The sequence below is a fragment of the Triticum urartu genome, chromosome 6 (assembly GCF_003073215.2).
Source record: "Triticum urartu cultivar G1812 chromosome 6, Tu2.1, whole genome shotgun sequence".
NCBI classification, from domain to species: Eukaryota; Viridiplantae; Streptophyta; class Magnoliopsida; order Poales; family Poaceae; genus Triticum; species Triticum urartu.
Genome location: NC_053027.1, coordinates 338,508,450 through 338,531,834, shown reverse-complemented (window position 1 = coordinate 338,531,834; position 23,385 = coordinate 338,508,450).

Below are 23,385 nucleotides of genomic sequence, written 5' to 3'. Positions count from 1 at the left end.
ATCACGACTTATGAGTGGGGGTCCCCACACAGCTGGTATCAGAGCCAGGTTGACTGTAGGAAGCCTTAGTTAGCATGGTCGTTAGTTAGGGTAAAACTATTTCCAAAACTATTACAAGTTTTCAAAACTATCTATACTTCTCCTCCCTTCTAAGTTTTTCTAAAAAACTAAGGTATATTTTCCCTATCGATCTCTTCCCCTTCAAAACCATTGCAACGGTCGCTAGCACCCTCAAGCCCTGACCTCGGGATTCCATGTAATCCTCGAAGGAGTACACCTTGACAAACACTCACCCACCTCTTCTGAACACAAGTTTGGCGACACCACGAGAAGACGGTACCAATAGAAGATACCATCTCAAGGAATGAGGACATCAAGACCTCGAAGATGGTGACACCCTCGACACTGCCCCAGGATGATGCAACCTTGGCCTACGATGATCAGGGCATAGGATATGCAAGATCATGATATACATCGCTAATAGAGCAACCCTGTCCTTACCGTTGTTGTATCGGCAACCACCGGTGGATGAGAACCTCGCCATTTGGTCCGCCTCACTATAGTGAGCAGGAAAACGGTTCTCTTCATCCCCCGCTCTTGGTGTCGATGTTGTCATCAACATAACCGACATGTTGGACCTCTGCTATGCCTTGTTAATGTCATTGCATAAAGGATTACCTACTTGGTACCATTGACGCCTTAGAAGACAAAAAGGGATCGTCATAATTAAGAAGATAATAGAAGAACGAGTCAATGCCAGCTACGAAAAGCCACCTTCACCCCATCACCTCAACAGGCGAGGAGTTGTTGAAGACTCTTCAGGCTCAACCCAGATCGTTTCATCGAACAACTACAAGAGACATAGCAACACCTGAGGAAAACTCAGAAGACTGCACGAGGCACAAGGCATGACTACTGAGTCCGAGAACCCCTAGGGTAGGATGAGTCGTGTACCCCCTATGCGTAGTCGAGTCCGTATGATGGTTCAAATAGAACCATGATTGTGTGCTGCTTGTTTTTATGTGTTTGAGTTATAAGATAGATCGCAACTTTTGCCCTAGGCAACAAGTACGCGACTATATCACCTGCCTTATTTTGTTGTTGGTGTTTGGCCCTTTTTGGCACTTGTTTGTTTGCACCTGCACTATAGAACCCCCTTAGGCATCCCCATCTATGCCACTTTTCTCTCTCATCTCTCTTATCAACTGAAGATCGGCAAGACAAGATACACCAAGGATTCTACTTCGGCAACCAATTAGCACTGAAGACTTTTGCTAAGGCCTCCTCGACTAAGTGCAACCCCATAGAGTTATGTTTACCCCTCAAGACTGGAAACCCATCCCTATACCCATCGAGACTTCACAAGATACCCCATCTCAAATCCTTAACCGTGTGCTTAACCCGCAGTATTGCAAGAGAACCAGTTAAGCCTTCGCAACCTTGCACAACACTGGGTTCATTATGGAACTAGTGGACATAGTGGACGAGCACATTGTCATCTTATGATAGCACCAAAACTGGAAATGCCATAGGGAAGATCAGTTTGAGGATATAGGAATAGAGGACAAATGACTTGATGAGTTTATATCAATGACTTTGAGAATTTATATGAGACTATTTGGTGGATTATGAGGCTTTCATGTTGGTAGATGAACTTGGTGGGATCATTAATATAGAGTAGCATAGCTTTCATTACCCCTGGATAAATTGGATTTAGTGGGACAATTAAGACCGCAAGCTGAATTCTTGGAAGTATAAGGATTTGACTGAGCCAGGGGATATGATAGAAGATAGTTGGCATTACGAAAATGACTTGGGGGAATAGATAGGAATTCTCGTTGGACATGAGATTTGGATTCAATAGGTTATCCTAGTGGAGTATGGATGCAGAGTAATTCTACATGGTTCGGAGTAAATTGGATTTAGACTGATGATCTTGATCATGATACCATGTTTCTCGGTGAACGATAAACTAAGAGATTGGATTAATTATCGGAGTTGATTTAGGGATCTATATAAGCTTGACCTTGGAGTTTACTTGACCATGATAATGGAAATTGGTGGACTGACTACAGTAAGGTAGCCCTTTCCAGCATTCGGGGATTGTTTGACATAAGAAGATCATGTGGAACACCATAGACATTGGATTGGTAGAATTAATGAATTATGTAGTTAATGGGCTTTTGGAGTTAGTTCATAAGAAGGAAATAAGATCTTGGAGTGGCATACGACGTGTTTCCTTAGGGTAGAAATGCCTCAGCCCACTCTACGTACCCCATATGCTTCATAGAGTACTTAGGCAAGATAGTTATCATCTTCAATTGAGGACATGTGTGTCCACCCGAAGACAGAAGAAGAGCACGAGCAACACTTGAGGATGGTCCTAGACAAGCTTCGAGAGCACCAACTATACGCCAAGTTCAGCAAGTGCGAATTTTGGCTGCATGAGGTTGGATTCTTGGGTCATGTTTTGACCGAAGAAGGATTGTCGGTCGAACCTGCTAAGATTGAAGCCGTGATTGAATGGCAATCCCCAAGCAATGTGAAGGAAGTCAGAAGCTTCCTCAGACTCGCCGGATACTACCGCAAGTTCGTTGAAGGATTCTCAAGCATTGCCCGACCCATGACTCAGCTCTTGAAGAAGGACAAGAAGTTTGAATGGACGCCGAAGTGCGAAGAGAGCTTCCAGGAGCTGAAGAAGAGACTGACCACCACCCAGTGCTGGCCACACCAGATATGCACAAGGAGTTTGTGATATATTGTGATGCGTCAAGAACTGGACTGGGAGGTGTTCTAATGCAAGAGGGCGGAGTCGTAGCTTACCTTTCAAGGCAACTACGGCCTCATGAAGAGAACTATGCTACTCATGACCTCGAGTTGACAGCTTTAGTTCATGCCCTGAAAACATGGCGACATTACCTCCTAGGGAAGCGGTGTGAGATATACACGGATCACAAAAGTCTGAAGTATATTTTCACTCAGAAGGAATTGAACATGAGGCAAAGAAGATGGCTAGAGTTGATCAAGGATTATGACCTTAGTGTTGAATACCACCCTGGAAAGGCTAATATGAGTCATGGCTACTACCTCAGCCGGAGACCCTATGTGTGATCAGGTATTTGGAGGAGGGCCATGGAGCAGCTACACTCAACGGACAAGACGGCGAGGACACCAAGTACAAGGACCAAGAGAAAGAGTTGCCAAAAATTCTCCAGCCATCAGATGACCGAGACTTGTCGGACGTCCGACGCCTAGAGCTCCAGCCAGCCAGACAAGTCCCAGCCTAGGCATGCTCCAGCGACCGGACGACCAATGCCGATCGGACGTCCGACACCTCCCAGCGCCCGGACAACCGAGCACCACCGGACGGCCGACACCACCATCATCGAGCCAAAACATCGGAAGTATGGAAGCTTCCAGACGACAGACTTCTCAGACGTCTGACCCCGACCGGACGACCAACAAAACCTGGCCAGAGCCTAAACATCGAACTTCCGACAAGTACCGGACGTCCGGACCATCGCGAGCCTTCGGACGAGCGATGATTGTCGGACGTCCGACGCCTGTGTGTTGGCAGAGTGTTGGGCCGAGGCCCATGTACCCCTATGTCCACTAAGACTATAACTAGGCCTCCTCCTCCCTCTTTCTAGGGTTAGCAATGTGATAGCTCATTTGAGAGATAGAGTTTTGGTCATCCACTTGGTTACTTCTCCATTGGAGCTCACGACCTCTTCGGAGAAGATCCCCCAAGCGGATTCAAGACCCCTCATGGGAACACCCCCATAAGGCCTCCTCACGGAGATGAACTAGTTACCTCTTGTATCTTCCTATGTTGACTTTGGATCGTGTATCTCTTTGTTTTTCAAGGATCTAGCGCATGTGTAATCGAATCTTGTTGGTTTGAGTGAATCCTCTCGTGTTTCCTTCCGTGTTCTTCGTGTTATTCGTAGGATCCCCTCCATTTCGTGAAAGATCGGGTGAGGGAGTCCGGGATTAGGGGGTCTCCGGACAGCCGGACTCTATCCTTTGGCCGGACTGTTGGACTATGAAGATACAAGATTGAAGACTTCGTCTCGTGTCCGGATGGGACTCTACTTGGCGTGGAAGGCAAGCTAGGCAGTACGGATATGGATATCTCCTCCTTTGTAACTGACATTGTGTAACCCTAACCCTCTCCAGTGTCTATATAAACCGGAGGGTTTTAGTCCGTAGGACAACAAACAATCATACCATACGCTAGCTTCTAGGGTTTAGCCTCTCCGATCTCATGGTAGATCAACTCTTGCAATACTCATATCATCAAGAATAAATCAAGCAGGACGTAGGGTTTTACCTCCATCAAGAGGGCCCGAACCTGGGTAAAACATCGTGTCCCCTGCCTCCTGTTACCATCCGCCTTAGACACACAGTTCGGGACCCCCTACCCGAGATCCGCCGGTTTTGACACCGACATTGGTGCTTTCATTGAGAGTTCCTCTGTGTCGTCGCCGATAGGTTTGATGGCTCCTTCTATCATCGGTGGTGATGCAGTCCAAGGTGAGACTTTTCTTCCCGGACAGATCTTTGTGTTCGGCGGCTTCGCACTGCGGGCCAACTCGCTTGGCCATATGGAGCAGATCAAAAGCTACGCCCCTAGCCATCAGGTCAGGTTTGGAAGCTTAAATTACACGGCCGATATCCGCGGAGACTTGATCTTCGACGGATTCGAGCCCCTGCCTTGTGTGCCACGCGGTCACGATGAGTACGATTTAGCTCTACCATCGGACCGTATTCAGGAGATCGCACCGGCAGCCGCTCCGAGCCTCAATTCGGAGCCAGTTGCGCCATCCATGGATGGGTGGATAGACCCCGTCACAGAGGCCGTATCCTCAGCGGCGATCGAGCCGAATATCGACCTTACCCTTCACGAGAGCCGGGTTGCCAAACTGCCGGATCCTTCCCCGGCCACGGACTCCGAACCGCCTGCGCCCGTGCCTATCAAATCCGACTGGGCGCCAATCATGGAGTTCACCTCCGTGGATATCTTTCAGCACTCGCCCTTCGGCGACATACTGAATTCATTAAAATCTCTCTCCTTGTCAGGAGAGTCCTGGCCGAACTATGTCCGGCAGGATTGGGATGCGGATGACGAAGAAATTCGCCGCCCACCCACCACCCACTTAGTAGCCACTATCGACGATTTAACTGACATGCTCGATTACGACTCCGAGGACATCGACGGTATGGACGACGATGCAGGAGACAAACAGGAACCACTGCCGACAGGGCATTGGAAGCCCACTTCATCACATGACGTATACATGGTGGACACACCAAAAGAAAACAACAACGAGGAACGGAAGGACTCAATAGAGGGCTGTCCCCTCGGGAAGCAGTCAAAGCGCCAGCGTAAGCGCCGCCCCAAATCCCTCCTTAGCAGAAACAACGATCATATAGACCCAGTGTTAGAGCGGGGCGAACCATCGCCTGTCCACGGCAACTCGGATAATCAAACCGAACAACCCGACTTTGTCAAAGATAATAGTCCGGACGACATCACACCGGACAGACACCCGGAGCAACAGAATGCCCGTCAAAGGCTTGTTGCCACCGCGAGGAGTCTAAAAAACCAGAAGCAAAGGCTCAAGGCTGCGCAAGACACACTCAGAATCAGATGGAGTAAAGTACTCAACACAGCAGCGAAGTACGGCGGTAATCGCCCCACCAAGAGCTACCCGAAGCGGAAGTTGCTACCTGAATTTGATGAGGAGCCCTTAGATCCCCAGCAACCAAAAATTAAAACGGCCATCTGGCCGGATAGATGACCTCACGGCCAACAAAGAGTGGCAAACAACGCCACACATAAGCCAATACACAATCCACGTGAGGGCTCGCATCAAACGGACGGCGCCACCAGATCCATCTATGGACCATGCAAGCGCGCTCCAGCATACGATGCAACACAACAAACATCTGAACAACGCGGTACACCCAGGTACAGGGGTGCCGCACACCCCCTATGTTTCACCGACGATGTGCTGGACCATGAATTTCCAGAGGGATTCAAACCCGTAAACATAGAGGCATACGACGGAACAACAGACCCTGGGGTCTGGATTGAGGACTATATCCTCCATATCCATATGGCTCAAGGAGATGATCTCCATGCCATCAAGTACTTACCCCTCAAGCTCAAAGGGCCAGCTCGGCACTGGCTTAAAAGCCTCCCAGAAAGCTCCATTGGAAGCTGGGAAGAGCTCGAAGACGCTTTTCGGGCAAATTTTCAAGGGACTTATGTCCGATCTCCGGATGCGGACGATTTGAGTCATATAACTCAACAGCCCGGAGAGTCAGCCCGAAAGTTTTGGAACAGGTTTCTTACTAAAAAGAACCAAATAGTCGACTGTCCGGACGCCGAAGCCTTGGCAGCTTTTAAGCATAGCATCCGAGACGAATGGCTTGCCAGACACCTCGGCCAAGAAAAGCCGAGAACAATGGCAGCATTAACAAGCCTCATGACCCGCTTTTGCGCGGGCGAGGACATCTAGCTAGCCCGATGCAGCACTAGCGACCCAAGTACATCCAAAGTTAGAGATGGAAACGGGAAATCACGACGCAGCAAAAATAATAAGCGCCGGAATAAAGAAGACAGCCCGAAGAGCATGGCGGTAAACGCCAGATTCAGAAGCTCTCGGCCAGGTCAGCAAAAGCCGCCCTCTAAAGGCGCCAGAGATGAACTATCCAGCATAAACAAAATTTTGGACCAAATATGTCAGATCCATAGCACCCCCGATAAACCTGCAAATCATACCCACAGAGAATGTTCGGTCTTCAAGCAGTCCGGCAAGCTCAACGCCGAACATAAGGGGCAGGATACACCAAGCGAAGACGAGGATGAGCATCACAAGCAAAGAACTGGGGAACAGAAGAAATTTCCACCATAAGTCAAAACAGTAAACGTGTTACACGTGATAAAGGGGAGAAACAAAGCGTCACTCCCAGATAAATATGCCCAAGGGCCTATCACCATGGAGTTCTGCCACTAGCCTTCTCAACCGATCACCTTCGACCATCAGGATTACTTGGCAAGTATCCGGCGCGCAGGATGGGCTGCCTTGGTATTAGATCCAATAATTGACGGATACCACTTCACACGAGTCCTGATGGACGGTGGCAGGAGTCTAAACCTGATATATCAGGACACAGTCCGCAAAATGGGGATAGACCCAATGAAAATTTGCCACATTAGTACTACCTTTAATGGAGTATCGCCAGGCCCAGGGGCTCATTGCACAGGTCCCTGCTACTAGAGGTTATATTCGGCTTCCCTGATAACTTCCATAGTGAAAATTTAACCTTCCACATTGCTCCGTCCCAAAGTGGCTATCAAGCACTACTTGGACGCGAAGCTTTTGCACGCTTTAATGCAATACCGCATTACGCTTCCCTCACACTTAAGATGCCTGGTCCACGTGGCATCATTACAGTAAATGGAAATATTGAGCGATCCCTGTGCGCCGAAGAGTGTGCGTCTGCCTTGGGAGCCGCACACTAAAACGGCCTCACCAACTAAAGCATTCGATAGGTCGTCTAGACTACGGACACGGTTAGACGAGTCCGACGCAGCTATATGTAATTCATACAGGTTTGATGGCGACACCCCTATTACAAATACAAGGGGCTCAATGCGCGTAGACAAGTGGCAATTTTTACTCATCTTGAATTATACATGGTTTCTTTAAACCTACCTTTTTGCACGACAACTTTTCACCTAAGTTTCTCTCTTTTACAGATGACCATCATGCTACACTCGTCCAGGATACCGCACAACGGAGACACAGGCGCAGACGTGTAGCAGGGACCTGCCCCAAGGATTATTTTTAGATTAAGTCCCTGTGTCAACCTTTTTTACTGTCTCTTGTTGATACACATCCCTCGGATTCTCGGTACAATTGAGAAGGATGCTGGCGTCTTGGCATGTGGCCACGTCAGAATAATGCACGTACCTGGACACTAGGGGCTTCTTACAAAGGGCACCATTTAGGCCTGGTTTATACCATAAAGACCGAATACCTTAGGGAGTGTTCGGCGTCGCGAGTTTGGCCTTATATGCATCAGCTCCGAATCATGTCTTCGGTCAAATGTTGGGTTTGCCTGGCTCCTATGTTTTGGTACCTTACGTTCCGCTCTATCGGCTAAGGTAGCATGAGGAGAACTACTGCGATTGTGCCCCGGGTCATCCAGGTCCGAAGAATGATTTATACATCTCCTCGTGCGTCAGGCTGAGGAAATTCTGAATAGTGCGCGGTCCTTCTGGGTTGAACTCCCACATGCGGAGGGGCCGGCGTTTGCAAGGCTGGACTGGACGAACCAGCATGACTTGCACCACCGTAACCAGACTGAAATCTCCTTCGAAGAGATCTTGAATGGAGCTCTACAGTATAGGCACGTCCTTGGCTGGACCCCAGCTCAGCCCTCTGCTAATCCATGACATCAGTTGTGGTGGAGGGCCCGAGCGGAAAGCAGGGGCAACCACCCACTTGGCACTTCTGGGAGCTGTGATGTAAAACCACTCCCGTTGCCATAATCCGGACACCTCTGGAAAGGAACCCTTTGGCCATGGAGCTCCAGCGATCTTGCTTATTAATACGCCTCCACACGCTACATGCTGCCCCTCGACCATCTTCGGCTTCACGTCAAAGGTCTTGAGCCACAAGCCGAAGTGAGGGGTAATGCGGAGGAAGGCCTCACATACGACAATAAATGCCGAGATGTGGAGAAAGGAGTCCGGGGCTAGATCGTGGAAATCTAGCCCGTAATAGAACATCAAACCCCTAATGAAGGAATCTAGAGTGAGGCCTAGACCTCGGAGGAAGTGGGAGATGAACACAACGTTCTCGTTGGGTTCGGGAGTAGGGATGACCTGCCCCCGGGCAAGCAGCCGATGCGAAACCTCGGCGGTCAGGTATCTGGCCTCCCTCAACTTATTGATATCCTCTTCCGTAAAGGAGGAGGGCATCCACCGGCCTTGAAGGCTAGATCCGGACATGATTGAAGGTCCGAAGCACCTGACCTGGGCTTTGGGTGTTAGAACTCGAGGCGGGGGAAGGGTTCGATTGAGCACGGGAGGGAAAAAAGTAAAAGCCTTGTCCCTTAATAAAGAGGGTGAATATCGAGCGTCCTCATAGTGGCCGTTTGGGACTTACCTAAAATCTAGGAGTCTTAGGCGTGGTTGGGTTACCCACGCCCGTATTGATGAGAATCCTGTAATAAGGGGGACACGATCCCTGCTTTGACAAGACGTGTCAGGAAACTGCCTCGCGTTATGTGCGGAGTTAGTTAAAGGAAACGGTTCGAATAATCACCAGGCCATGACATAACGCCATTTTGCCAAAACGTATCAGCAGATCAGATTTGTGGAAATATTATTCTCTCTACGGTGGTATGTGGAACTTATTTTGAAGGGTCGGACACTATCCTTGTATTCAAATTCTTCCGGGGTGTATTCGGAGGAGGAACCCGCCTTGCAATGCCGAAGAAAACACTGCGCGCCGGACTCGTGATCATTGAAGCATGGTTCAGGGGCTACTGAGGGAGTCCGGGATTAGGGGGTCTCCGGACAGCCGGACTCTATCCTTTGGCCGGACTGTTGGACTATGAAGATACAAGATTGAAGACTTCGTCTCGTGTCCAGATGGGACTCTAATTGGCGTGGAAGGCAAGCTAGGAAGTAAGGATATGGATATCTCATCCTTTGTAACCGACCTTGTGTAACCCTAACCCTCTCCGGTGTCTATATAAACCGGAGGGTTTTAGTCCGTAGGACAACAAACAATCATACCATAGGCTAGCTTCTAGGGTTTAGCCTCTCCGATCTCGTGGTAGATCATCTCTTGTAATACTCATATCAACAAGAATAAATCAAGCAGGACGTAGGGTTTTACCTCAATCAAGAGGGCCCGAACCTGGGTAAAACATCGTGTCCCGTGCCTCCTGTTACCATCCACCTTAGACGCACAGTTTGGGACCCCCTACCCGAGATCCGCCGGTTTTGACACCGACATCGGGCATCTAGGGTTCTACCCTACATCATCCTGGTATCATGAGCCACGTTGATCATGATTTTGGAGCCCCTACCACCGTTTTCTAGCCTTATTTTTGCTTGATTTTGTCCAAAATTTGAAAATTCCCCACCAAAAATAGCCCCAATTCTTTTTTGTGATTTTTTGGCGTGATGAAGTTTTGTTGGATTTGATCCATGGATTTGCTTTGCCACGAGTGGATCTAGATTTCCTCCATCATGTCCACCATTTCCATCCACAAAATCACTCGAATTTGACCAATTTTGCCACCTCCATCTCGAAAACCCGAGTTCATCCCGTGCCCGAAATTGCCCAAGCACTGGACGTCCGACGACTATCGGTCGTCCGACCACCATCGTACGTCCAACGTTCCCTGATGAAACTGAAAACTTTTAGTTCCACCACCACCACCTTTCGTCCTCCACTTCCGCATACGCACTTGTTTACCACCATCGCTTGACGCAACCACCATTGCTTACTCGCTACGCACTCCAACAATTTTAACACATTTGGTTTTGAGAAGTTAGTTGTGGTGCATCGTTTCCTAGGGTGTTTCGCCTAACTAGGAACGGCTTAACATCGACATCACCACCGCTCATCTTCGCCACGAACTCGTCACCAACAACGACCACTTCACCGTCATCCGTCCTTGCTTACAAACAAGTAACCCTCGATGGTAACCTCGACGACAACTTTGTCTACTCCTTGCCGTTGCATTGATAACCCAATATCCCATTTTGCGTAACTTATCCATCGAGACTAGCCCTTGAGTATTGCTGGCAATGTTACTTGTGGACATTAGTGATCATAGCTCCCATTGCATACATACCCTATCATCTTGGTACATATCTTGTGTCACAAGGTTGTCATCGCATATACACAATTGCTATCTTGGTTCTTGAAGTTTTGCATGAGAAAGAGCTCAAAAGAGAAAGAGCCAAGCAAGCTTTTAAGCAAAAGGGAAAGATAAGCAAAGAGCTTTTAAGTAAGAACCATGGCATCATACAACATTAAGATTGTCATACTCGATCATGTTGGATCATATCATAGGAATACCATACAAATAGCATACTTGGGATAGAAGTCATTGCATTTTTTCTTAGTAGGTTGTGCACAAGTTTCGTATCCGTCTATTGTGCAATCGTGCTAGCGTCTCTCTAGTGTTGTGCAACAAGAGCATTTTCGTGGATTCCACATTTTGGCTCATTCCTTGGTTGCATGACCCCACTTATCTATTTGTGTGTGTGTTTCTGTGTACCATATCTTGCTATTGGTCTACTTGTTGCATTTGCAAATTTTTGAATCTTTTCCAACATTATTGAGGCTCACTAACAATTTCATCAAATTTTGTGCCATCCTCCTAACCAAGCTCGACCAGAAGCTTTTAATTATGTAGGCGCGAGAACCGGCAAGAATTGGTACCAATTGTGCTATTTCCTTGTTACACATTTGACTAATCATTGATCCATCTTCAACATCGGCCAAGTTCTTCTACCAACCTACTCTTCTTCGAGCAAGACGATGACATGACCTCCTACGTCACAAAGAGCCACCTCTTTGGTGCACAACGAGCTTTGCATCAAGAGCAACAAGCAATGAGCGACCGCATCGACAATCTTGCCACCGACTTACGCCTCTCCGAGCAACGTACAAGAGACTACTTCGACAACAAGCTCGGTGAACAAAAACAAGAGAGAAATGCAAGAATGGATGAGATTCGTGCCTTGTTGGTCAAGCGCTTTTCTACCACTTCATCCTACCCAAGATGGAGCCGCTCGAGTCAACACTCCAATGACACTATCTCCAGCTCGAGTACTCCAATATCAAACACTCATCGACGAGCCGCGGGCCAAGACCGTCAAGCAAACTGCAATCCTCTACACGAAACCGATTCTCAGGAACAACTTCAAGCGCACAAACATCGACATCGCCAAAACCAAGCTACCTTGGCGCAAGCACAAGAAAGGCAACGCCAACGCCAACAAGAGGAATAGCGGGCACGCCAACATCAATAGGAGCAAGACGCCGAGGCGCTCCGACAACAACATAAACAACAATGGCGTGAAGCAAAAGCACTTGAGGCCCAACGTGCCCTCCATGAAACAAGTCGTGCCATCATCGACCGCAACGGTCAAACGCACGAGCAACAAGAAGCGCTCCGCAAGGAAGTTCAAGAGAGGAACTATCAAGCTCGAGTGCATCGTCAATTTCCACAAGCTTCTCGACAAGAACCCCAAGTTCGCCAAGAGCAACATGAGGTTGACAACCCTCCACACCAAGAGCAACATGAGGTTGACAATCCTCCACGACAAGGGCGTCATCATCCCCGACCCCAACACAATGAAGAGCAATGCTAGGGAAAGCTCAAGTTCACCATGCCTAAGTTCACCAGAAGCAATGATCCCGAAGAGTACCTTTCATGGGCACTGGAGGTCAACAAGATCCTTCGTTTCCACAACTATGAGGTAGATAAGAAGATCACCATGGCATCCCTTGAGTTCCAAGACTATCTCCTCATATGGTGGGAACAAGTCATTGAGAGACGAGAAGCAAGAGGTGAACCACCAATCACCACTTGGGATCAAATGAAGGATGTCATGAGAGCACGTTTTGTGCCAACATACTACAACCGCGACTTCTTCAAGAAACTCCAACTCCTCAAGCAAGGAACCAAGAGTGTTGAAGAATATAACAAGGAAATGGACATTGCCATGATAAGAGCCAACGTTACGGAAGATGATGAGCAAACTATGACACGTTTCTTGAATGGAGTCAATCATCCCATCAAGAAGATCACCGACTTCCAACCTTACTCCAACCTCATCGAGCTAGTGCATCAAGCTACTAAGGTCGAACGGCAAATGCAAGATGACTTCAAGTATTCCAAGTACTCTTCCAAGAGCTACAGTTTCTCCAACAACCAAGCTTCAATGACTCCAACACCTTCTACCTCAACCAAGCCTTCTACAAGTAACGGCGACAAGTCAAGTTACAAGAAAACTTCGACAACCTCAAGTCGTCCTCCTACTACAAGCCGAGAGCTTCATCATCTTCTACTCCAACCGATGAGACCATCAAGACAAGTTCCATCAAGTGCTTCACATGCGGCGGTTGAGGCCACAAGTCCTTCCAGTGTACCAACAAGCACACCATGATCCTCAACGACGACGGAACCTATGACTCCATGAGTGAAGAGAAAGCCCTTGATCAAGTTCCATGAGTGAATGAGGATGAAGATGATCAAGTCTTTTGTGATGAAGATTCGAGCCCCGCTCTTGTTGTCTCCAAGGTCTTGACTCTTCAACATCGACAAGACGAAGACCAAAGATGCAATATTTTCCACACCAAGGCCGGCATCAATGGAAGGTCTGTGAAGGTCATCATCGATGGAGGTAGTTGTCATCACTTGGCAAGTGAAGAATTATGCTCCAAGCTCCAATTGGTCAAGATGAATCACTCACATCCCTACAAGGTTCAATGGCTAAGAGACTCCGGCACTATCAAGTCAAGTTTCCTTCAAGACTAGAGCATACGAAGACACTTTGGAGTGTGATGTCGTTCCGATGTCCGTTTGCCACCTCGTTCTTGGACGGCCATGGAAATTTGACCAAGGCGTCATCCACAACGGGCGAACGAATCACTATAGCTACAAGATGAAGGGAAAGGATTACGTGCTACGACCTATGTCTCCTTGCCAAGTGAGCGCCGACAAGCAAGCCACCCATCATGGAGAGAATAGTGAGAGAGTGAACCACCCAAAAGAGAGTGAGCGCCAGAAGCCCAAATTGAGTGCCTCCACGATGAGTGACAAGAAGAACTTAGTTCTATTTGCCACCAAAGGTTAGATGAGAGAAGTGTGTGAGAACCCATCAAGTGTTATGCACTACGTCCTATAGTGCAAGGACGAGGCACCAACAACTAACACCTCTCACAATCTACCTTTAGTGTTATCTTCTCTATTGTAGGAATTCCAAGATGTATTCCCGACGAGCTACCTCCGGGTCTACCTCCACTACGAGGCATTGAACACTGAATCGACCTCATCCCTAGAGCACCCCTTCCTAACAAGGCTGCCTACCACGTCAACCACGAGGAAACAAAGGAAATCCAATGGCAAGTACAACAACTCATCGACAATGTCCATGTACAAGAAAGTTTGAGCCCTTGTGTCATCCCGGCAATCCTTGTTCCCAACAAAGATGGTACATATCGCATGCGTTCTGATTGTCGTCATATCAATGCTATTAATGTGCGTTATCGTTACCCCATTCCACGCTTAGATGGTATGCTAGATGAGCTGAGCGGAGCTGTAATTTTCTCTAAAATTGATCCTAAAAGTGGCTACTATCAAATATGCATCAAAGAAGGTGATGAATGGAAAACCGCATTTAAGACCAAATTTGGCTTATATGAATGGCTTGTTATGCCAATGGGTTTATCCGAAGCACCTGGCACTTTCATGCGAGTCATGCATTTTGGCATTCGCCCCTACATTGGAGTATTTGTTGTGGTATATTTTGACGATATTCTTATATTTAGCAAATGTCTCAAAGATCATGTCACCCATTTTAGAGCCGTGTTGCAAACTCTTAGAAAAGAGCGCCTTTATGCTAATATGGACAAATGCTTTTTTGGTGTTCATAAGATTGTTTTCTTGGGTTTCGTTGTGTCTTCTAAGGGTATTTAGGTAGATGAATCTAACATCAATGCTATTAAAACTTGGCCCCAACCAACCAACTTGCAACAAGTGCGTACTTTTCTTGGTTTAGTCGGTTCCTGCCATAGATTTGTGAAGGATTTTAGCACCATTGCATCCCCTTTGCATGCTTTGAGTAAGAAAAATGCACCCTTTGTTTGGGGACCATCCCAAGACACCGCACTTAATGAACTTAATAATTTGCTTACTCATGCTCCCGTGCTTGCATTACCCTACTTTGACAAACCTTTTGAAGTTCATTGTGATGCTAGCGGTAATGGCATAGGAGGTATGTTAACATAAGAGAAGCGCCCCATAACATACTTTGGTGAGAAACTTTCCGGAGCGCAACTCAATTACCCCATCTATGATAAAGACCTATGTGCTTTAGTGCGAGTTTTGAGTGTGTGGGAACATTATCTTCACCCTCGTGAATTTATCATTCACATCGACCATGAAATGCTCAAGTACCTTAAGGGTCAAACTAAGTTGAACAAGCGTCATGCTAACTGGAGTGAATCCATTGAGTCATTTCCTTATGTCATCAAGTATATCAAAGGTAAGGAAAATGTTGTGGTGGATGCGCTTTCCCGCAAATGCATGCTTGTTACTAAACTTGAATTGAATGTCATTGGCTTTGAGCACATAAAAGACTTGTATGCGCATGATCCTACTTTTGATATTCCTTATGCCAAGTGTTTGACGCATATATCTTGGGAACGCTATTACATCAAGGATGATTAAATTATGAGAGCTAACAAACTTTGCATCCCCGAGTCTTCTCTTCGTTTGTTACTTTTGCAAGAATCTCATGGAGGAGGACTAATGGGACACTTTGGACGCGGTAAGACATTCGCTATGCTCTCCAAGAACTATATTGGCCCAAGATGTTCTGCAACGTCTCATGCTTCACCAACCAACATTCTACATGTCACAAAGCTAAGTCTAAAGCTCAATCTCATGGCCTTTATATGCCACTTCCTATTCCATATCACCCATGGGAAGATATTAGTAGGGACTTTGTACTTAGTTTGCCTAGAACTCAAAATGGCAAAGATTCCATGTTTGTTGTTGTGGACCGATTATCTAAAATGGCACATTTCATACCATGCAACAAGATAGACGATGCTTCACATGCTGCAAATATTTTTGGTAGGGAAATCTTGCGCCTACATGGAGTGCCAAAGACGATTGTCTCAGACCGCAACGTCAAGTTCTTGAGTTACTTTTGGAAGACCTTATGCGCCAAGCTCGGAATCAACCTTTTGCTCTCTTCGGCATACCATCCTCAAACGGGTGGCCAATCGGAAGTGACGAACTGAACGCTCTCCACTCTACTAAGCGTGTTGATCAAGAAGATCATCAAGGCGTGGGAGGAGTGCCTACCAATCGCCGAGTACGCATACAACCCCGCAAGACATTCGACTACCGGCAAGTCCCCTTTCGAGGTCATCTACGGCTTCAACCAGTTGTCCCCATTAGACATTCTTCCTCTACCACTACAAGAGCGCATCAACATGGACGCGAGTGCCTGAGTCAACTACCTCAAGAAGATGCATGAAGATACAAGGCACACCATCGAGCGCCAAGTACAACGACTCGCGTCCAAGCTCAACTTCAACAAGCAACCCATGATATTCAACATTGGAGATCTCGTGTGGCTACACCTTCACAAGGACCGATTCCCCAACGAACACAAGTCCAAACTTCTACCTCGAGCCGACGGATCCTTCAAGGTGCTAGCACGCTACAACAACAACGCTTACAAGACCGACCTCCCACGCGACAAGTACAACGTGAGAGACATCTTCAACGTCAAAGATCTAGCTCCCAACCATGGTGATGAAGAATTCGATCTGAGGTCGGATCTTTCCCGGGGGGGAGATGATGCAAAGCATCCCAAGGTCATCCCCACGGACCTACCTACATCTCCCATGACACCACTTGGACCAACGGCAAGAGCTCGAGCAAAGGCTATCGAAGATAAGGTGAACTCGCTCCTCTCCGAACTACCACTTTCTACATATGAGACATGGCTACTACCTCAAGCAGAGACCCTATGTGTCATCGGGTATTTGGAGGAGGGCCATGGAGCAGCTACACTCAACGGATAAGATGGCGAGGACACCAAGTACAAGGACCAAGAGAAGGAGCTGCCAAAAGGTCTCCAGCCATCAGACGATCGAGACTTGTCGGACGTCCGACGCCTGAAGCTCCAGCCAGCCGGACAAGTCCTAGCCTGCACACGCTCCAGCGACCAGACGACCGACACCGATCAGACGTCCGACACATCCCAGCGCCCGGACAATCGAGCACCAGCGGACGGTGACACCACCATCATTGAGCCAAAACATCGGAAGTATGGAAGCCTTCAGACGATGTCTCGGACGTCCGACCCTGATCAAATGACCGACAAAACCTGGCCAGAGCCGAAACATCGGACTTCCGACAAGTACCTAACTTCTGGACCCTCGAGAGCCTTCGGACGACCGATGACTATCGGACGTCCGACACCTGTGTGTTGACAACATGTTGGGTCGAGGCCCATGTACCCCTTCGTCCAAGCCCATGTACCCCTTCGTCCACTAAGACTATAAATATACCTCCTCCTCCTTTTGTAGGGTTAGCAATGTGATAGCTCATTTGAGGGATAGAGCTTTCCTCATCCACTTGGTTACTTCTCCATTGGAGTTCATGACCTCTTCGGGGAAGATCCCCCAAGCATATTCAAGACCACTCACGGGAAGACCCCCTCAAGGCCTCCTCACAAAGATTAACTAGTTACCTCTTGTATCGTCCTATGTTGACTTTGGATCGTGTATCTCTTTGTGTTTTGAGGATCTAGCGCATGTTTAATCGAATCTTGTTGCTTTGAGTGAATCCTATCGTGTTTCCCTTTCGTGTTCTTCGTGTTCTTCGTGTTCTTCTTCGTAGGATCCTGTCCATTTCATGAAAGATCATGCATCTAGGGTTCTACCATACATCATATGGCTCACAAAACAGACTCCGTATGGCAAAGTTATGACCCTGTAAGTGAATACCGGTCCATTATATGGCACTCCTTGAAAGAACTCAATTTCCCGTGACATGTTCGGGTGCGTTATCCCAAAATTTTGTGACATAGATAATGAAGAGAGTGTTTCCACATACGTATTGATTGTTGCGAGGAATACCCTCTTGTTCTTTTCTATCCCGCACATACTTTACGGCATGCACTAGATGAAAAAACGAGAATAAGGCTTATAGTCGCTAGATTTTCTTGAATTTACGACCAAATAGGATTGCCCCGATCATAGAGCATGTACACAAAGAAACGTTTGTCCTTAACAAGTGGGCTAATGTGTATACTGACCACAATTTGCCGAATTTCATTCCAAAGGAAGTGTCAATGGGTTCGTAAACTTGTGTGAAAAGCAACAGTGAATGATATTCTTCGACTTTCGAGTGCAAAAAGTCTGGCTCAAGGCCGGGATTTGAGGGTCCTCTGGGGCTCCTGGCGCAAGCGGGGAGTATTTCTTGGGTTTGCACACTCGTCACAAGCATTTTGTGTACTTGTGGGTCAGAAGCAGACTCCGTATGGCAACGTTATGACTGTTTTAGTGAACACCGGTCCATTATATGGCACTCCTTTAAAGAACTTCATTTTCCTATGACACGTTTCGGCGCGTTGTCACAAAATTTTGTGACATCGATACTAAAGATATTATTTCCACATATGTAATTATGATTGCGACGAATACTATCTTGTTATTTGCTGTCGCGCACAAACTTTACGGCATGCCACTGGGCGAAAAAAGGAGAATAAGGCTTATAGTCGCTAGATATTTTCGAATTTACGACCAAATGGGATGGCTCTGCTCATAGAGCATGTGCACAAAGAAATGTATGTCCTTACCAAGCGGGCTAATGTGTATACCCACCATAATATATCGAATTTCACTCCAAAGGAAACGTAAATGGGTTCAAAAACTTGTCTAAAAAGCAGCGGCGAATGAGATTCTTTGACATTCAAGTGCAAAAAGTGCACCTTAGAGGCCGAATTTGAGGGTCCACCGGGGTTTCTGGCACTAGTAGGGAGTATTTCTTGGGTTTGCACACTCGTTCCGACCATTTTGAGAAATTATGGGTCGGAAATTGACTCTGTATGGCAAAGTTATCACTGTTTTAGTGAACACCAATCCATTATATGGCACTCCTTGAAAGAACTTCATTTTCCCGTTACGCGTTCCGGCGTGTTGTCCAAAATTTTGTGACATCGATACTGACGATATGATTTCCACATATTTATTGATCGATGCGAGGAATACCCACTAGTAGAAAACGGAGCTTTAGCGCCGGTTCGTAAGGGCCTTTAGTGTCGGTTCCATAACCGGCACTAAAGGGTGGGCACTAAAGGCCCCCCCTTTAGTACCGGTTCGGCACGAACCGGCGCTAAAGTGCCACCACGTGGCGTGAGCTCGCGCCCTGCTATGGGGGACCTTTAGTACCGGTTGGTGTTACCAACCGGTACTAAAGGTTTTTTTTTGAAAATTTTGGAAATTTTTTTTGATTTTTTTTTCGATTTTTAATTTTTCTGAATTATTTGATGATTTAGTACCTTAGAGGCCGAATTTGAGGGTCCACCGGGGTTTCTGGCACTAGTAGGGAGTATTTCTTGGGTTTGCACACTCGTTCCGACCATTTTGAGAAATTGTGGGTCGGAAATAGACTCTGTATGGCAAAGTTATCACCGTTTTAGTGAACACCAATCCATTATATGGCACTCCTTGAAAGAACTTCATTTTCCCGTTACGCGTTCCGGCGTGTTGTCCAAAATTTTGTGACATCGATACTGACGATATGATTTCCACATATTTATTGATCGATGCGAGGAATACCCACTAGTAGAAAACGGAGCTTTAGCGCCGGTTCGTAAGGGCCTTTAGTGTCGGTTCCATAACCGGCACTAAAGGGTGGGCACTAAAGGCCCCCCCTTTAGTACCGGTTCGGCACGAACCGGCGCTAAAGTGCCACCACGTGGCGTGAGCTCGCGCCCTGCTATGGGGGACCTTTAGTACCGGTTGGTGTTACCAACCGGTACTAAAGGTTTTTTTTTGAAAATTTTGGAAATTTTTTTTGATTTTTTTTTCGATTTTTAATTTTTCTGAATTATTTGATGATTTAGTACCTTAGAGGCCGAATTTGAGGGTCCACCGGGGTTTCTGGCACTAGTAGGGAGTATTTCTTGGGTTTGCACACTCGTTCCGACCATTTTGAGAAATTGTGGGTCGGAAATAGACTCTGTATGGCAAAGTTATCACCGTTTTAGTGAACACCAATCCATTATATGGCACTCCTTGAAAGAACTTCATTTTCCCGTTACGCGTTCCGGCGTGTTGTCCAAAATTTTGTGACATCGATACTGACGATATGATTTCCACATATTTATTGATCGATGCGAGGAATACCCACTAGTAGAAAACGGAGCTTTAGCGCCGATTCGTATGGGCCTTCAGTGCCGGCGCCAAAGTGCCACCACGTGGCGTGAGCTCGCACCCTGGTATGGTGGACCTTTAGTGCTAAAGGTTTTTTTTTGAATTTTTTTTTGAAAATTTTGGAATTTTTTTTGATTTTTTTCGATTTTTAATTTTTCTGAATTATTTGATGATTTAGTCTCTAATCACCTCTCTTAACTGCTCAAGTGTGGATCACTCATTCCAAATCACCTGACTTCCCGGTCGGTCACCCATCCTCTCACTCCCCCAGCCTGAGCACGCTTAACTTCGGAGTTCTATTCCCCCTACATTCCAAGTCTGCACTTGTTGTTTTCCTCACAAATGTAAGCTGTCAATCCTATTAACCCTCAGCAGTTTAGCTTGAGCATTAGGACACACGTTTCATCGTTTGAGTTTGAAACTATTATTCTAAAAAACAGTAATTATTTAGTAACACTAATATTTCTTGAATAAGTTTGACCATAGTATGACCATAGTTTGACCAGATTTGACCAAAATTTAAAAAATTGAAATAATTATTTAGTAACACTAATATTCTTGAATAATTATGTAGTAACATTAATACTTCTTGAATAAGTAGTTTGACCAGATTTAACCAATTTTTTTTAAAAAAACTGAAATTTGACCATATCTTTTCTTCCTTTTGGAATTTGAGGATTCTAAAAAATTACAAACAGGCCGTGGGCCGTCTCCATCGGATGCGGATTTTCGTGCTGAATTTTTTGATATATTATACGTTTTTTTCCGACATCGTATGCAAAAGTTATAACCGTTTTACATTTTCCCTACACTTTTTGCAAAAGATGTCCAAATTTAAGTTTTCAAATTTTCCTAACTAGTAGATGTAGTAATATAACTACCTCTCGAAGGATTTTATTTTTTGAAGTTTTTATCATTTTCTTTTGATTCTTTCAGAACTGAAATGGCGACACACGGGGGGGGGGGGGGGGGGGGGGGGGGTAGAGTTTGAAAATTGCCCTATAGTGCCGGTTTGTGTCACAAAACGGTACTATAGGTCAGACCCCTTTAGTACCGGTTCGTGGCACAAACCGGTACTAAAGGTTAGCCCTTCAGTACCGGTTTGTGACACGAATCGGTACTAAAGGTGATCATGGGGCCCCGGCCTGACGCCAGCCTGCCATCACCCCTTTAGCACCGATTCGTGGCACGAACCGGTACTAAAGGTTCAACACGAACCGACATTAATGCATAGCCGTTCGAACCGGCACTAATGGTACCATTATTACCGGGCTAAAATCATACCGGCACTAATGTGTCTCACATTAGGTCATTTTTCTACTAGTGACCCACTTGTTCTATTCTATCGCGCACATACTTTACGGCGTGCCACTGGGGGAAAAAGGAGAAAACGGCTTATAGTCGCTAGATTTTCTCGAATTTATGACCAAATGGGATTGCCCCGATCATAGAGCATGTGCACAAATAAATGTTTGTCCTTACCAAGCGGGCTAATGTGTATACACACCATAATCTGTCGAATTTCACTCCAAACGATGTGTAAATGGGTTCAAAATTTTGTCCCAAAAGAAGCGGTGAATGACATTATTTGACTTTCAAGTGCAAAAATTCCACCTTAGGGCCGAATTTGAGGGTCTACGGGCGCTCCTGGTGCAAATGGGTAGTTTTTCTAGGGATTTTATGCTCGTCGCAGTCATTTTGATTACTTGTGGGTCAGAAAAAGACTTCCTATGGCAAAGTTATGACCGTTTTGGTGAACACCAGTCCATTATATGGCACTCATTGAAAGAACTTCATTTTCTCGTTACGCATTCCGGCGAGTTGTCCCAAACTTTTGGGACATCGATATTGAAGATAGTGTTTCCACATATGTATTAATCGATGCAAGGAATACCTTGTTGCTCTTTGTTGTCACACACATACTTTACGACATGCCATTGGGCGAAAAAAGGGAGAATAAGGCTTATCGTCGCTAGATTTTCTTGAATTTACGACCAAATGGGATTGCCCGATCATAGAGCATCTGCACAAAGAAATATTTGTCCTTACCAAGTGGTCTAATGTGTATACCCACCATAACCTGTCTAATTTCACTCCAAAGGAAGTGTAAACGGGTTCAAAACTCTTCTGAAAAGCAATGACGAATGAAATTCTTTGACTTTCAAGTGCAAAAAGTACACCTTAGGGGCCGAATTTGAGGGTCTACCGGGGCCCCTAGTGCAAGGAGGGAGTATTCTTGGGTTTGCACACTTGTCGCGAGCATTTTGAGTACTCGTGGGTCAGAAACAGACTCCGTATGGCAAAGTTATGACCATTTTAGTTAATACTGGTCCATTATATGGCACTCCTTAAAACACCTTCATTTTCTTGTGATGCGTTCCGACATATTGTCCCAAAAATTTGTGACATCGATACTGAGGATATTGTTTCCATGTATGTATTTATGGATATGAGGAATACCCTCTTGTTCTTCGATGTCGCGCACATACTTTACGACATGCCACTAGGTGAAAAAAGGAGAATAAGGCTTATAGTCGCGAGATTTTCTTGAATTTACGACCAAATACGATTGCCCCGATCATAGAGCATGTGCTCAAAGAAACGTTTGTCCTTATCAAGTGGGTAATGTGTATACCCACCATAATATATCGAATTTCACTCCAAAGGAAATGTAAATGGGTTCAAAAACTTGTTTGAAAAGCAGGGGCGAATGAGATTCTTTGACATTCAAGTGCAAAAAGTCCACCTTAGAGGCCGAATTTGAGGGTCCATCGGGGTTTCTGGCACTAGTGGGGAGTATTTCTTGAGTTTGCACACTCGTCCTGACCATTTTGAGAAATTGTGGGTCAGAAACAATGTCCGAATAGCAAAGTTATGACCGTTTTAGTGAACACGAGTCCATTATATGGCACTCCTTGGAAGAACTTCATTTTCCTATGACGCGTTCCAGCGTGTTGTCCAAAATTTTGTGACATCGATACTGATGATACGATTTCCACATATTTATTGATCGATGCAAGAATACCCTCTTGTTCTTTGTTGTTGCGCACATACTTTACGACATGCCACTAGGTGAAAAAAAGTAGAAAAGGGCTTATAGTCGCTAGATTTTCTTGAATCTAAGACCAAATGGGATTGCACCAATCATAGAGCA